Source organism: Aquarana catesbeiana, linkage group LG06 (genome assembly GCF_042186555.1).
Source record: "Aquarana catesbeiana isolate 2022-GZ linkage group LG06, ASM4218655v1, whole genome shotgun sequence".
In the NCBI taxonomy this organism is placed as follows: Eukaryota; Metazoa; Chordata; class Amphibia; order Anura; family Ranidae; genus Aquarana; species Aquarana catesbeiana.
Genome location: NC_133329.1, coordinates 343,377,061 through 343,394,178, shown reverse-complemented (window position 1 = coordinate 343,394,178; position 17,118 = coordinate 343,377,061).

Below are 17,118 nucleotides of genomic sequence, written 5' to 3'. Positions count from 1 at the left end.
CAATCCCTGTTCCTCAATAGATTCTGTGCAGTGAGTGAATGTTGTTACCCTAAGGCACGAATTGCGTTACTGGTAAAATCACTGAATGATAATTAAAAAAAAAAATAATGAAAAAGAAAGAAAACAAATACACATCACATCTAAAGACTGATAGGCTTAAATATATCACATTTTGTTGCATGAACATGAAACTGTATTCATACAATGGAAAATTGCTAGCAGGCAGGCTTTTATTGCATTGATTTATATTTTCGGCATGTCTTGGTGCCAGGAAGAGTCAACTACCATATACGAGCAAGGGAGTTACATCATCTTGGGCCAGCCAATCAAGTTGGCCAATGATGCTAAAACAGGAAGAAGATCAGGCGAAGATGCCAGCAACAGTAAGGGAACTTGCAGATGTTGCATGGCTGGAGGTAACTGTAGCAGACTTTAGTTCCACTTTAAGTTACAGACTTTGGCAGAAAACACCATAGAGTTCATAGTGTTTAATATGTAACATGGGGGCCAATTCACTAAGAGTTAAATAATGGCTAGTATGCAGTAAAATACCGCATGTGGTAACAATTGTGCAAGGGTTCAATTCACTAAGAATTTGGAGTTAAATACTGAAAGCGGTATCTGTTCGATTTAGCGGTAATTACCACATTAGTTAATGCGGTAATTTACCGCATTGAGCTGGTTGCTAAGGAGCGAGCCGGGAAGCCGGCTGCCGCATCTTTAACAACGATGACTCATCAGCCCGCTGACAGCTAAATGTAAAAAAAAGAGCCGACAATTAAAAAGTATGAAAAAAAAAATCCATACTAGACCCTTATCCAAGCATGCAGCACGGAAGGTCAGGAAAGGGGGGGATGAGCGAGCGCCCTCCTCCTGAGCCATACCAGGCCACATGCCCTCAACATGGGGGGGTGGGTGCTTTGGGGCGGGGGGGCTCTGCCAAGGACCTCATCCCCACAACCGTGGCCGGTGGTTGTGGGGGTCTGCGGGCAGGGGGTTAATCGGAATCTGGAAGCCCCTTTAAGAAGGGGGGCCCCCAGATCCCTGCCAAAAAAGTGTCACAAGGTAATAAAAACACAGACACAGTATTTGACAATTCTTTTATTAAAAAATAAAAAAATAGTGCTCCCTGATGTAAATCCACCGTCAATCATGCCGCCCACCAGACCCGGAAAAAAAAAGACGCTCCCACCGCTGGGTGAAGGCTGGCTGCCTACTGCAGGCTCCGCCATCTAACATTTTTTATATAGGTAAGGGGTGGGGCCACCTGGCTACATCACCTGGTGGCCCCATCCCTTGTGGCATCACCAACCCAGCATGCACCAGTCCGTAACATCACAAGGGGGCGGGCCCACCAGGTGACATAGCCAGGTGGTCCCGCCCCTTACCTATATAGGAAATGTCAGACGGCGGAGCCAACTAGGCAGCCAACTTTCACCGACGGTGGGAGGAGCTTTTTCTTTTTTTTCTTTATCGGATTCAGAGGGCGGCGTGATTGGCGGTGGATTTACAACGGGGACACTATTTTTTATTAAAAAAGAATTGTCAAAAACTGTGCCTGTGTTTTCATTACCTTGTGACACTTTTTTAGTGAATGGGTAGGGGTACGATGTACCTTATACTCATTCACAAAGAGGGGGGCTGGGATCTGGGGGCTAAAGGAGGTTTCCAGATTCCAATTAGCCCCCTGCCCGCAGAACCCCACAACCACTGGCCATGGTTGTGGGGATGAGGCCCTTGTCAGAGCCCCCCTTCCCCAAAGCACCCACCCCCCCATGTTGAGGGCATGTGGCCTGGTATGGTTCAGGAGGTCAGGAGGACGAACGAGCGCCCCCCACCCTTTACTGACCTTCCGGGCTGTATGTCTGGACAAGGGTCTGGTATGGATTTTGGGGGGACCCCAAGAAATTGTTTTTTTATTTTGCCGTGGGGTTCCCCGCAAAATCCATATCAGACCTGAAGGGCCTGGTATGGACGGATGGGGGGGGGGGCCACGCTGTTTTTTTTTTTTTTCATACTTTTTAATTGTCTGCTTTTTTCTTACAATCAGCTGTGAACAGGGAAAACCGCTGACAGATGCTGAGTTATCGGTTGTTAAGGACGCGGCTTAGCAACCAGCTATTTGTCAAAAAACAGCGAATACCGCATGTGATACCGCCAGCAAAACCCTGGTGGTAATTATGCTTTTTTACTCTCTGGTCTGTTTGTGAAATGATCTTAAGAGCTTTTTATGCAATATTTACATTATTTTTTTGGTAAATACTGCTTAATCGTTTTTTGTTTTTTTTGTGAATTGGACTTAATTTACCGCATGCAATAATTTATGCAAATCAGTAACATGATACCCTTATTGCATGCGGTAAACGTTAGTGAATTGGCCCCATGTTTGCCTAAACTGGTTGGCCTAGGCCCCAGACTGAATTAAGTGCTCAGTTCTTGCTAACAGATTCTGTTTTAGTTATTTGTATTTTTCATCACAGTGGTTAAAAACAAATGTTTCAGCTGAGATATTACACTACATTTTCATAGACACAAAAATTGTACCTTTAAAAAATACTTTGAATGTATTCCATAATTGCAGGGAAGAAATATTGTTTTAGCTATAACAACAGATTCAGGTTATGATCCTTGAAGTACGCTACCTGCCTGTACCTTGCATTCCAATAAATTCCTGAGCAGAAATACCAGCTCTGTATTGAGAAGGGTTACAGGGGTGAGCAAAGCCAGCCAAGAATTAGTGTTCCGGTTAAACAAATGTTTGAAAAAAAAAACCTTTTAAAATACATTTGCCATAACTCCATCAGTATCACCAGCAAAGCAGCTTCATTATTATCCCATTAAAGAAGAAGAGAATTGTGCACTGCATTTCGAGATTTTATAATTTGCCACGTCACGAATGTTAATTCTCCATTACGAACGCTAGTTTACAAGACTGACCACTCCGGCTTGTTCCTTGCTGCCGATCATGCATGTTTGTGCTTTCGACTTTTGTGTGACGGATTTGTGTACTGACCATATGAAAATCAGACGTCTGCCGAAAATCTACTAGCCTGTCATCCAACATTTGTTGGCCAACAACAATTGTCAAAAGGAGCATACTAACGGTAAGATTTTAGGACAACAGTCTATCAACAGACAATCCCCTGCCAACAATCGTACCATGTGTACGAGGCTTTAGAAATCCTCCTAAAGGTGCACCGTCTCATCTGTTTTTAGCATAGATCGCCACCTATTGGCTGTGAGGGGAACTGCACTGTTCTAGACCAAGAAAGAAGGGGACGTTTTTATCATTTATTTCTGTCAGATTATTAATTTAAATATAAACTACTTGACATGTTGGGATAAGACCAAAACTACTTCTCTAACCAGTTATTATCGCCCAAAGCAATTAGGTGCATGATGAATCAAATGAAAAATCAAATTTCTTCATCAATTTAGGCCAATATGTATTCTGCTACATATTTTTGGTAAAAAAAATCCCAATAAGTGTATATTGATTGGTTTGCACAAAAGTTATAGCGTCTACAAACTAAGGGGTATTTTTATTTATTTATTATTTTTTTACTAGTAATGGCGGTGATCAGTGACTTATAGCAGGACTGCGATATTGCGGTGGACAATCGGGACACTAACTGACACTTTTTGGGGAACAAGTGACACTAATACAGTGATCAGAGCTAAACATATGCACTGTCACTGTACTAATGACACTGGCTGGTGGATGGGTTAAACATCAGGGGGAATCAAAAGGTTAACTGTGTGCCTAACCAGTGTTCTCTGTGGGGGAGGTGCTTTTACTAGGGAAAGTCATTGATCCATGTTCCTGCTTTGCAGAGAGCAAGAGAAAAAAAAACTGCAAGACAATAGTATAATGTGCTAGTATGCATCGCATACTAGCACATTATGAAATACTTACCTTAGAATGAAGCCCCCGCAGGGGCGCCCAATCACCGTTGAGGAGGCTGACATGTTCCCTCGGAGTCTCTTCTGGGTTCGCAGGCTCCGGCGATGTGTGTGGCCGGAGCCACAATGATGTCACTCCCGCACGCAACATGTGCGCGGGAGCCCTCTGTTCTGGCAGGGAGTTCTGAAGTTCCGTGTCAGCGGTTGTATGCATGGTGAATATCTCCTAAACCGTGCAGGTTTAGGAGATAATCATTTTACCTACAGGTAAGCCTTATGATAGGCATACCTGTAGGTAAAAATCACCAAGCGGGTATACAACCGCTTTTAAAGAATAGAAGACAGGTATTTAGAAAATCCAAATCCCCAGCAAGTGGCTGGGGATTAGAATTTTACCACCCCAAAAAATACACAAAAAAATTCCCAATTCACTCAATCCACAGGGATAAAACCAGAGTAAGTTGATTCAACCTTTTTGTCACTGGAGACCGGTGTCATGGAAGAACATTTTGCCAAGTACCGGGTTTGCCGCTTCAATGATCACCACACCATGGTTGATATGGGGTTAGGATGATTGAAGCGCAAAATTTCTTTTATAACATTGTAATGTACAATAAAATAGCTCAACTCTCCATAATGCAGATTCAGTGGGATCCCTGAGTGTGTCACTTGCCACTGTCGCCTGTCACCAGATGCAGTGTGTCTCTTCCCACTGTTGCCTGTCACCAGATGCAGTGTGTCTCTTCCCACTGTCGCCTGTCATCAGATGCAGTGCGGCACTTGCCACCTTTGCCTGTCACCAGATGCAGTGCGTCACTTGCCACCACTGCCTGTCAGCAGATGCAGCATGTAATTTGCCACCATTGCCTGTCACCAGATGCAGAGCGTCTCTTGCCACCTTTGCCTGTCACCAGATGCAGCGTGTCACTTGCCACCACTGCCTGTCACCAGATGCAGCATGTCATTTGCCACTGTCGCCTGTCACCAGATGCAGGGTGTCTCTTGCCACCGTTGCCTGTCACCTGATACAGCGTGTCTTTTCCTACTGTCACCTGTTACCAGATGCAGCGTGTAATTTGCCACCGTTGCCTGTCACCGGATGCATCGTGTCACTTGCCACCATTACCTGTAACCAAATGCAGCGTATCACTTGCCACCGTTGCCTGTCACCAGATGCCGTGTGTCTCTTGCCACCGTCGCCTGTCACCAGATGCCGCGTGTCTCTTCCCACTGTCACCTGTCACCAGATGCCGCGTGTCTCTTCCCACTGTCACCTGTCACCAGATGCAGCGTGTCTCTTCCCACTGTCGCCTGTCACGAGATGCAGCGTGTCTCTTCCCACTGTCGCCTGTCACCAGATGCAGCGTGTCTCTTCCCACTGTCGCCTGTCACGAGATGCAGCGTTTCGTCCTATCCTAGAGTGAAAGGGCGGAACAGTAAGGATGCAGGGCGGGCGGTGAGAGATGGTGCCATCTCTCTGCTCGAGTGCTGCACCTCGATCAGTGCAGCCTTTGCGGCCCGGCTACAAATACAGCAAATACCAGCACTGGGGACTCCCACTCTATAAAATATTTAAGGTTACCAATCTGCCAAAACAGCAAACACAGTATAAGTCAATTTATTAGAACACAGGTAGCCCCAGCAGAGAACCACAGTAAGGGCCCTTTCACACAGTTCTGTGCAGTGCGATTTCACCACACCGTACCAAAAGTAGTGCATGCACTACTTTTTGAAAGGCACGGCAACTGGATCACATGGTCCTTTTGTACCATGAGATTCATTGAGGGCAAACAACACTGTGTTTGCAAGCTGCATTTGGGGTGTCGTTAACTTTGCACTGACACCTGCAGAAGATCACAGTGCAACTGGAATGCGGTGCGGGAAGCCGCACAGAAACGTAGCTTTCCTGCATCACATTCTAGTGTAAATGACCCTAAAACTGTAGTCCTATGCAGCCCGGGATGGTGGAGCAGGGAACTCTCTCAGGGACCATTCACATTGGAATGCTTTGCGGGAAACCTGCATTCTCCGCACTGCCCTTGTGATCTGCAGTGGGTGTCAATGCAAAGTTCAGGACACCCAAAATGCAGGTCATAATTGCAGTGCGTTTGCATGCATCGGATCACATGGTACAGAAGTACCATACAATCCAATTGCAGTGCATTTCTAAAAGTAGTGCATGCACTACTTTTGGCATGGTGCGGTGTGATTTCAGCCCATTTGAAATGAATGGGCTGAAATCGCACTGCATTGCACCCAGATCACATGTGAATCTCACAGGGAGGCATAGCACTTTCCTGTGTAATTCATATTGTGAAAGTGCCCTTAAGTTGTGAAAAATGAACAAAGAACCTAGTGCAAAAGAGCCTCTATTTGTAGCATAAAACAAATGGAAAAGAAATCATCCATTAACCAGTTTCCACCTGGCCTATAGCAGATTGACGGCCAGGTGACATCCTCCCCTTCTTGGCACGCAGCAATCGGTGGTGAGCCGTGTTCCCCAGACACAGAGCATCACTGATCAGGGTAAAGAGCCAATAACGCTGGCTCCTTACCATGTGATCAGCTGTGTCCAATCACAGATGATCACATGTAAACAAATGCCGGTTAGCAGCATTTCTAATCCTCTAATCCTGTGATGGGGGACATTTACATTGATAACCAGGGCACTGATTATCAGTGCAGCAAGTCAGTGCCACTTTATCAGTGCAGCCTCATCAGTGTCCATCAGTGCAGCCTCATCACTGTCCATCAGTGCAGCCTCATCAGTGCCGTCCCATCAGTGCTCTATGATAAATAAAAATGGTGTTGCACAAACTCAAATATCAGTGAATCTGCAAATTAAGATAGTATCATATCCTGTGATATATAATCATCAAAAGAATATAAATAACGTGCATACAATCATAATACATATACAATGCCTTGCAAAAGTATTCACCCCCCCTTGGCATTTTTTGTGTTTTGTTGCCTCACAACCTGGAATTAACATAGATTCTTTGAGGATTTGCATGATTTAATTTGCAGAACATGCTCACAACTTTGAAGATTTTTTTTTTATTGTGAAGCAAACAACAAATAGAACAAAATAACAAAAAAATTCAATGTGCATAACTATTCACTCTCCTAAAGTCAATACTTTGTAGAGCCACCTTTTGCGGCTATCACAGCTCCAAGTCGCTATGGATAAGTCTCTATGAGCTTGCCACATCTTACCACTGGGATTTTTGCCCATTCCTCTTTGGAAAACTGCTCCAGCTCCTTCAAGTTGGATGGTTTGCGCTTGTGAACAGCAATCTTTAAATCTGACCACAGATTTTCTATTGGATTGAAGTCTGGGCTTTGACTAGGCCATTCAAACACATTTACATGTTTCTCTTAAACCACTCAAGTGTTGCTTTAGTAGTGTGTTTGGGGTCATTGTCCTGCTGGAAGGTGAACCTCCATCCTAGCCTCAAATCACACACAGAGTGGTACAGGTTTTGTTCAAGAATATCCCTGTATTTAGCACCATCCAGCTTTCCCTCAACTCTGACCAATTTCCCAGTCCTGACTGCTGAAAAACATCCCCACAGCATGATGCTGCCACCACCATGTTTCACTGTGGGGATGGTGTTCTTTGGGTGATGTGATGTGTTGGGTTTGCACCAGACATAATGTTTTCTTTGGCCAAAAAGTTCAATTTTAGTCTCATCAGACCAGAGCACCTTCCTCCATACATTTTGGGAGTCTCCCACATGCCTTTTTGCAAACTCAAAACGTGCCATTTTGTTTTTTGCTGAAAGTAATGGCTTTCTTCTGGGCACTCTGCCATAAAGCCCAACTCTATGGAGCGTCCTATGTACAGATACTCCAGTCTCTGCTGTGGAACTCTGCAGCTCCTTCAGGGTTACCTTAGGTCTCTGTGCTGCCTCTCTGATTAATGCCATCCTTGCCCGGATCATTGAGTTTTTGTGTGCGGCCGTCTCTTTGCAGGTATGCTGTTGTGCCATGTTCTTTTCAATTTGGTTATGATAGATTTGATGGTGCTCCTAGGGATCATCAAAGATTTGGATATTTTTTTTATAACCTAACCCTGACTTGTACTTCTCAACAACATTGTCCCTTACTTGTTTGAAGAGTTCCTTGGTCTTCATGACAGTGTTTGGTTAGTGGTGCCTCTTGCTTAGGTGTTGCAGCCTCTGGGGCCTTTCAAAAAGTTGTGTATATGTAATGACATATCATGTGACACTTAGATTGCACACAGGTGGACATCATTTCAGTAATTATGTGACTTCTGAAGGTAATTGGTTGCACCAGAGCTTTATATGGGCTTCATAACAAAGGGGGTGAATACATACGCACATGCCAATTATCAGTTTTTTATTTCTGAAAAAAAGTTTTATGTATATATTTTTCTAATTTTACTTCACCAACTTAGACTATTGTGTTCTGATCTATCACATATAATTCAGATTAAAAAAAACATTGAACTAAAGGCTGTAATGTAACAAAATAGGTAAAAAGCCAAGGGGGGGGGGGAAATACTTTTGCAAGGCACTGTATAAAGTGCATAATAATGCGCAATCCGTTGCATAAAGTGCATCAATATATTAAATTGTCTAACAGTTCCTAAAGTGCTTCTTATGGGGATTTACATAGACAACCTTGGTGTGCTTTCACCTCCTTGAGACACCGCTGTGCTCCCAGAACTCTCACCTTAAAGGGTAATCATATGAGCCTTTTGACAATCTGTAATGTGTGGCAGGTGATGTGGCAAGTGACAATCTGGGACGTGGCAAGTGACAATCTGTAATGTGTGGCAGGTGACGTGGCAAGTGACAATCTGGGACGTGGCAAGTGGACAATAGGCAACATGTGGCAGGTGACATTCTGCAACATGTGACAAGTGACAATCTGCATCTGGTGGCAGGCGACGTGGCAAGTGGACAATCCGCAACGTGTGGCAGGTGATGTGGCAAGTGACATTCCGTGACAAGTTGCATCTGGTGGCAGGCGACGGTGGCAAGTGAAACGCTCAGGGCTCCCACTGATTCTGCATTATGGTGAGTTGAACTATTTCATTTTATATAACAGAACAGAAATTGGTTAGAAGGCATGGAGGTCAGCAATGTGTGTCCTTCAGGGACTGCATACAGTATAGTGCATACTTTGTTGTTCAAAATTAATATACGCTGTTGCCTGGGTACTGTGCCACATAGGTGCGGTAATCTGTTGTTCATTGGCATTAGTTCATTTTTTTTGTGGGGGGGGGCTGTTTGCAGGAGGGGGCCCATACAACATTTTGCTATGGGGCCCTGTGATTTCTAGTTACGCCCCTGATCTATTCCCCTAGTAAAAGCACCTCTCACGGTATAGTAAAACACTGATCGCTCCTGATGTTAAACCCTTCCGTGCCAGAGTCATTAGTACAGTGACAGTGCATATTTTTAGCGCTGATCACTGTATTAGTGTCACTGGTCCCCAAATCACACAACCACGCAGTTGTCAGTTGTGCAGTATCTCAAAAAATGGCCTGGTTATTGGGGGGGGGCAAAATTTCCGGAGGTCAAGTGGTTAAGCTATGTTTTTAGTGCACAGGAAGTAACAAGCATACTGCATTTCTGGCAGGATTAACAGATAATATTATTCTATACTTGCATAAAAAGTTCTTAGCTTGTAAAATGCAAAACGAATGCAGCTGCCACAGCTAAGAACTAGTAAAGCTGCAATAGGTTATGTTTGTTGTTGACCTTTAAATTAGGGATCTGCAAACCTTTTAGTACAAGGGCCACAGTGTATACTTTACAAATATTGGAGGGCCAAGAAAAAACATTTGTTAAAAATGAATACAATTCAAATGAATGAATTTGTTTTACGTGGAACTTTTTTTGTATTCAGCAGAGAAAAAAAACTGCAGGGACCCTGATGGCGGACTCTCATGTAAAGAAGGACTCTGATCTGGACCATGATTTCAGGGGGGGGGGGAACTCTCATGTAAGCAGAGGCTGTGAAGGAGTACTCTCATGCAACAGGGGACATTGATGAATACTCGTCTCATATATGAGTGGACTCTGATGGGGACTCTCGTGTAAGGAGGGCTCTGATCTGGACACTGATGTAAAGGGGAACTCTAATGGGGACTCTCAATTGGAGGAGGGACTCTGATCTGGACCCTGATGTGGGGGGGGGGACTCTGATGGGTTCTCTTGTAAAGACTCTCATGTTCAAGGGGACTTTGATAGAAACACTGATGTAAGAAGGAACTCTGATGGGTAAACACATGTAAGAGGACTTTCATGTAAGGAGAGGGGGGGGCTACGATAAATAGTCTCGTGTAAAGGAGGACTCGGATCTGAACCCTGATGTGTGTGGGGGGTCAATTTTTACATCCGTTTTCATATCCGCTGACATCCTTTTTTTACAAAAAAAAAAGTGACTGAACACTGCATATAGCTGGTTGCTAAGGAGGGGGATGGGAAGCCAGCCGCCATGTCCTTAACAACTGATGAGTCATCAGCTGACAGCTGAATGTAAAAAAAAAAATAAAAATAGCCAGCAAAAAAAAAAAAAGAAAAATCGGCAAAAAAATGGCGTGGGGTCCCCCCCAAAATTCATACCAGACCCTTATCTGAGCTTGCAGCCTGGCAGGTCAGGAAAGGGATGGGACGAGCGAGCGCCCCCCCCAACCATACCAGGCCGCATACCCTCAACATGGGGGGGTGGGTGCACTTTGCCCCCAAGTTGATGAGGACAAGGGCCTCTTCCTGACAACCCTGGCCAGAGGTTGTTGGGGTCTGCGGGCAGGGGGCTCATCAGAATCTGGGGGGTTAAAGGGGGCCCCCCAGATCCCAGGCCCCCCTATGTGAATGGGTATCGGGTATCTCTCCCGCCTCCGTCTTCTCCTGCTGCCATCTTCTCCTGCCCCCGTCTCTCCCGATGGCTTCTCTCCCGCTGCCATCTTCCTCGATGCCTGCCCCGGTGACATCACAGGGGGCGGGCTCTCCAGGTGACGTCAGCTGATGGCCACGCCCCATGGCTATATAACAGATGCCAGACAGCAGATGACAACACAACGGAGGAAGACAGCAACAGAAGAACAGCTTTTTATTTTTTTTTTAGCAGGTAACTGGCGGGAGAGAAGGCACCGGGAGTGACAGTGGCAGGAGAAGACGGCGGCTGGAGAGAAGGCACTGGAGAGGACGGCACCGGGAGAAGACAGAGCTACTAATAAAGGAATTGTCAAAAACCAGCTCATTTTTTTTTTTACATTTCACTGCCTTTTTGGTGAATTGGTAGGGGTAGTATGTACCCGATACCCATTCACATGGGGGGGGGGCGGGATCTGGAGCACCTTTGTTAAAGGGGGCCCCCAGATTCCAATAAGCCCCCTGCCCACAGACCCCGACAACCACTGACCAGGGTTGTTGGAGAGAAGCCCTTGTCCCCATCAACATGGGGGGGCAAGGTGCTTTGGGGTGGGGCCCTCCTGCCCCAAAGAACCCACCTCCCCATGTTGAGGGCATTAACTCATCCCCTCCCTTTCCTGACCTGCCAGGCTACATGCTCGGATAAGGGTCTGGTATGGATTTTGGGGGGGGGCCCCACCGACCCCATTTTTTTTTTTTTTTTTGGCGTGGAGGGGGTCCCCTTCGAATCCATACTAGACCCGAAGGGCCTGGTATGGACCTGGGAAGGTGGGAACCACACACCGTTTTTTTTTTTTTTTGCTGCCAATTTTTTTCTTACATTTGATGCTGACTCATTGATTGTTAAGGATATGGCGGCCGGCTTCTGAGCCTCCTCCTTAGAAACCAGCTATATGCAGTGTTTGAAGTTCAGTTACTTTTTAAAAAAAAAAACGGATGCCACCGCATGTGAAAACGGATGTATAAATGCGACTTAACTGAACAAGAAAACGGAACGCCTGTGTGAAACCAGCCATAGGGTTTTCTTCCGTCATAAAAAAACGGAGCTTCGCAGAGATGCGTGTTAGCGGATGTCAGCGGATGATCTTCCGATAACGTCTGCTATTCCATAGAGATACATGTATGTCCGTTTTTCATCCGTCAACGGATGTATGAAAAACAGACATATGGAACGCCCATGTAAAGGGGGCTAAGGGTAATGGGGGGCGCATAATAAGAGACACCGAGGTAATTGTGGGGGGGGGGGATAGCATACCTTCCAACCATCCCAGATTGACCGGGAAAGTCCCGCTTTTGGGAGGTCTGTCCTTCATTCCGGAGTTGCCCCCTGGGCCAATCTGATGCCCCATAAAAATGCCGCTGTATCGCCACTGTCACTCACTGCCCTGGTGTACAGTACTCCTGAAAGATACCCGCTATTATTCACCACCGGCCACTGCCTAGCTCACTGCCCAAATTGGTTGCTAGCCGTGGCCCACCTGGCGTCTAGCAACCAGTGACGTCATGACGAGGAGGAGAGCAGGGCCCCAGCATTCAGAGCTGAGCCGAATGGAGGATTTAACTTCCTCCTCCTCCTCTGCGCCTTGTAGTTAGCTCCACCCACCTCCTCCCTGTATCTTCTCCAGTAGCATGGATGTCGCTTTGATCTGTGGCTGCAGCGCTCCCCTCCCTCCCTCTTGTGTATCACACACAGCGGACATCTCCCATTGTGTGTCACGGAGCTGGGTCTGTGTGTGTTCTGCGGCGTTGTAACAAGGTCCCGTCTCCTACACTGGCTCGTGAGGCCGCATTGATGAGCAGTAAGGCCGCATTGATGGGCAGTAAGGACGCATTAATGAGCAGTGAGGCCGCATTGATGGCCAGTGAGGCCGCATTGATGGCCAGTGAGGCCGCATTATTGGGCAGTAGGCCTCACTAATGGGCAGTAGGCCGCACTGATGGGCAGTGAGGCCGCATTGATGAGCAGTGGGACCGCATTAATGAGCAGTGAGGCTGCATTGATGGGCAGTAGGCTGCACTGATGGGCAGTGGGGCCGCATTGATGGGCAATGAAGCCGCATTGATGGGCACAGTGAGGCCGCATTGATGGGCAGTGAGGCCACATTGATGGGCAGTGTGGCCGCATTGATGGGCAGTGAAGACACATTGATGGGCACAGTGAGGCCACATTGATGGGCACAGTGAGGCCGCATTGATGGACACAGTGAGACCACATTGATGGGTAGTGAGGCTGCATTGATGGACAGAGAGGCTGCATTGATGGACACAGTGAGGCTGCATTGATGGAGACAGTGAGGCCGCATTGATGGGCACAGTGAGGACACATTGATGGGCACAGTGAGGCCGCATTGACGGACACAGTGAGGCTGCATTAATGGACACAGTGTCTGCATTGATGGACACAGTGAGGTCCGCATTGATGGGCAGTGAGGTTGCATTGATGGACACAGTGAGGCTGCATTGCTGCTCAGTGTCCTACTGTCACTCGGCACCACACCCACTTTTGCCGCAGTGCATGTAGCGCGCCGTCTCCTTCAAGTGTCTGTGAGACAGCATTATGGGCACGGTGAGACAGCATTATGGGCATGGTGAGGCTGCGATTATAGGCACGGTGAGGCTGTGATTATGGGCACGGTGAGACAGCATTAAGGGCACGGTAAGGCTGCGATTATGGGCACTGTGAGGCAGCGATTATGGGCACGGTGAGACTGCATTATGGGAGCGGTGAGCCTGCGATTATGGGCTCGGTAAGTCTGAGATTATGGGCACGGCGAGACTGCATTATGGGCACGGTAAGGCTGAGATTATGGGCACAGTGAGGCTGAGTTTATGACTTATGACGCCCTAGCCATGCTCCGCTATGTCCGGCTTCGGCCGGACATAGCGGCAACAGTGCTAAATCATCTAAAAGTAGTTGGATCTGTATGTGCGTTATAATTAATCGAAATTAGTCGATTAATCGATTAACCACTTGACCACTGGGCACTTAAACCCCCTTCCTAACCAGACCAATTTTCAGCTTTCGGTGCTCTCACACTTTGAATGACAATTACTCAGTCATACAACACTTTACCCATATGAAATTTTTGTCCTTTTTTTCACACAAATAGAGCTTTCTTTTGGTGGTATTTAATCACCGTTGGGTTTTTAATTTTTTTGCACTATAAAAGAAAAAAGACTGAAAATTTGGTAAAAAAAATGAATTTTTCTTTGTTTCTGTTATAAAATTTAGCAAATTAGTAATTTTTCTTCGTAAATTTTGGCCACAATTTATACTGCTACATATCTTTGTTAAAAATAAGTACAAATTGATGTATATTATTTGGTCTTTGTGAATGTTAGAGAGTCCAAAAGCTATGGTGCCAATATCTGAAAATTGATCACACCTGAAGTACTGACGGCCTATCTAATTTCTTGAGACCCTAACATGCCAGAAAAGTACAAATACCCCCCAAATGACCCCTTTTTGGAAAGAAGACATTCCAAGGTATTTAGAAAGATGCATGGTGAGTTTTTTTGAAATTTTCATCTTTTCCCACAATTCTTTGCAAAATCAAGATTTTTTTTTTCTTTTTTTTTTTTTCACAAAATTGTCATATTAGCAGGTTATTTCTCACACACCGCATATGCATACAACAAATTACACCCCAAAACATTCTGCTAGTACTCCAGAGTATGGCGATACCACATGTATGAGACTTTTACACAGCGTGGCCACATACAGAGGCGCAACATGCACGGAGCACCTCCAGGCGTTCTGGAGCACCCAGGCCAATTCTGACATTTCTTTCCTACATGTAAAAATCATCATTTATTTGCTAGAAAATTACATAGAACCCCAAAACATTATATATATATATTTTTTTTAGCAAAGACCCTAGAGAATACAATGGCGGTTGTTGCAACTTTTTATCTCGCACGGTATTTGCGCAGCAATTTTTCAAACGTGTTTTTTTGGGAAAAAAAACAGTTTTGTGCTTTAAAAAAAAACAAAACAGTAAAGTTAGCCCAATGTTTTTGCATAATGTGAAAGATGAAGTTACGCTGAGTAAATAGATACTCAACATGTCACCCTTCAAAATTGCACACTCTCGTGGAATGGCGCCAAACTTCGCTACTTAAAAATCCCCATAGGTGACGCTTTAAAATTTTTTACTGGTTACATGTTTTTAATTTACAGAGGAGGTCTAGGGCCAAATTTATTGCTCTCGCTCCAACGTTCGCAGTGATACCTCACATGTGTGGTTTGAACACCGTTTTCATATGTGGGCGGGACTTGCATATGTGTTCGCTTCTGCATGCGAGCACACGGACATGGGCGCTTTAAAATTTTTTTTTTTTTTTTTATTGTTTATTTTACTTTATTTATTTTAGTTTGACACTATTTCCCCCCCAAAAAAATTTTTGATCACTTTTATTTCTATTACAAGGAATGTAAACATCCTTGTAATAGGAATATGGCATGACAGGTCCTCTTTACAGTGAGATATGGGGTCAATAAGACCCCACATCTCACCTCTAGGCTGGGAAGCCTGAAATAAAAAAAAAAAAAAAAAAACAATCTTGGCTTCGATCGTAGCGGTGAGTCGGTAGAAGCACCGGAGGGTGGCGGGAAGGGGGGGGGATGTCCCCTCTCGCCTCCCATAAGAACGATCAAGCAGTGGAACAGCCGCTATGATCATTCTTATGGTGTAGGAAATCGCCGGCTGAAAAAGCTGATATCTGAATGATGCCTGTAGCTGTACCCATCATTCAGATATCCCCGCTCAAAGTCAAGGACGTTGTATGACTGTGGGCGGGAACTGGTTAAAAATTGCGGAGTATTGCGGGGTATTGCAGAGTAGTGCAGGGTATATTGCAGGGTATATTGCTGGGTATATTGCTGGGTATATTGCAGAGTATTGCTGGGCATATTGCAGAGTAGTGCCGGGTATATTGCAGAGCAGTGCCGGGTATATTGCTGGGTATATTGCAGAGTAGTGCCGGGCATATTGCAGAGTAGTGCCGGGCATATTGCAGAGTAGTGCCGGGCATATTGCAGAGTAGTGCCGGGTATATTGCAGAGTAGTGCCGGGTATATTGCAGAGTATTATGCAGAGTATTGCAGGGTATTATGCAGAGTATTGCAGGGTATATTGCAGGGATGGCTGAGCATGGAGGGATGGATGGATGTGACTGTAATTGTCACTGAGCACCGCTGTGGGCACTACACATGCAGCCCACAGCGGTGCTGCCATCCGATCCCTCCCCCTCTCCCCTTGCACTGTACCGATCGGTACACAGAGGGGAGGGAGGAACCGGCGTCATGACATGACGCCGGTCTGTTGACATGTGATCGCTCTGTCATTTGACGGAGCGATCACATGGTAAACGTCCGCGATCAGGGGGAGGGGTAGTAAGAAGAGACACCGAGATAATGGAGGGGGGGTAGTAAGGGACGCGGAGGAGAGTGACTATTCTTTATATATGGTCTCTTCATCACACATTCATCACACCTGGGCAGGGGGTATGAGGTGACGCTTTGCTGTCCCATGTAGTGCTGGTGGTCGGTGGTCTCTTTGCGGCCATATTGTTGGAGACCAAAAAGACTGATACAGCCAGCTGTTAATTTTGGAGAAGATAATTAATAAAATTAATTAAACCGCACTCTCTCTAGAATATGTTCAAAGTGATTTAAAATGCAAGTGCTCTGAAGCAAAAACAAACTCAACAATCAAAATATAAACTCAGCCTCAAATTGTACCCATGTGTAGTATGAATTGTGTGTGATAATATTAAAGTGATCAAGTACATATACAATTTCATATACAATTTAGTATATAGACTTACCCAGCTTACCAACCGCTCAGTGTCTGCCAACCCTCTACTCCAATCCCTATACTGGCTTCCAATCACCCAGCGAATTAAATTCAAAATACTAACCACAACATACAAAGCCATTCACAACTCTGCCCCGAGCTACATCACTAATCTTGTCTCCAAATATCACCCAAACCGTCCTGTCTGCTCTTCTCAACACCTCCTACTCTCAAGCTCTCTCGTCTCCTCCTCCCATGCTCGTCTCCAGGATTTCTCCAGAGCCTCTCCCACCCTCTGGAACTCGCTACCTCCATCTATCCAGCTATCCCCTACTCTTGCTACCTTCAGGCGATCCCTGAAAACTCATCTCTTCAGGAAAGCCTATCACGTCTCCAACTAATCTCCTACCACTTCCATCAGCTCATTCCCCACAGTTACAACCTTTTGTACCACCTGCCCCACCCTATTAGATTGTAAGCTCTTCTGAGCAGGGCCCTCTTAATCCTCT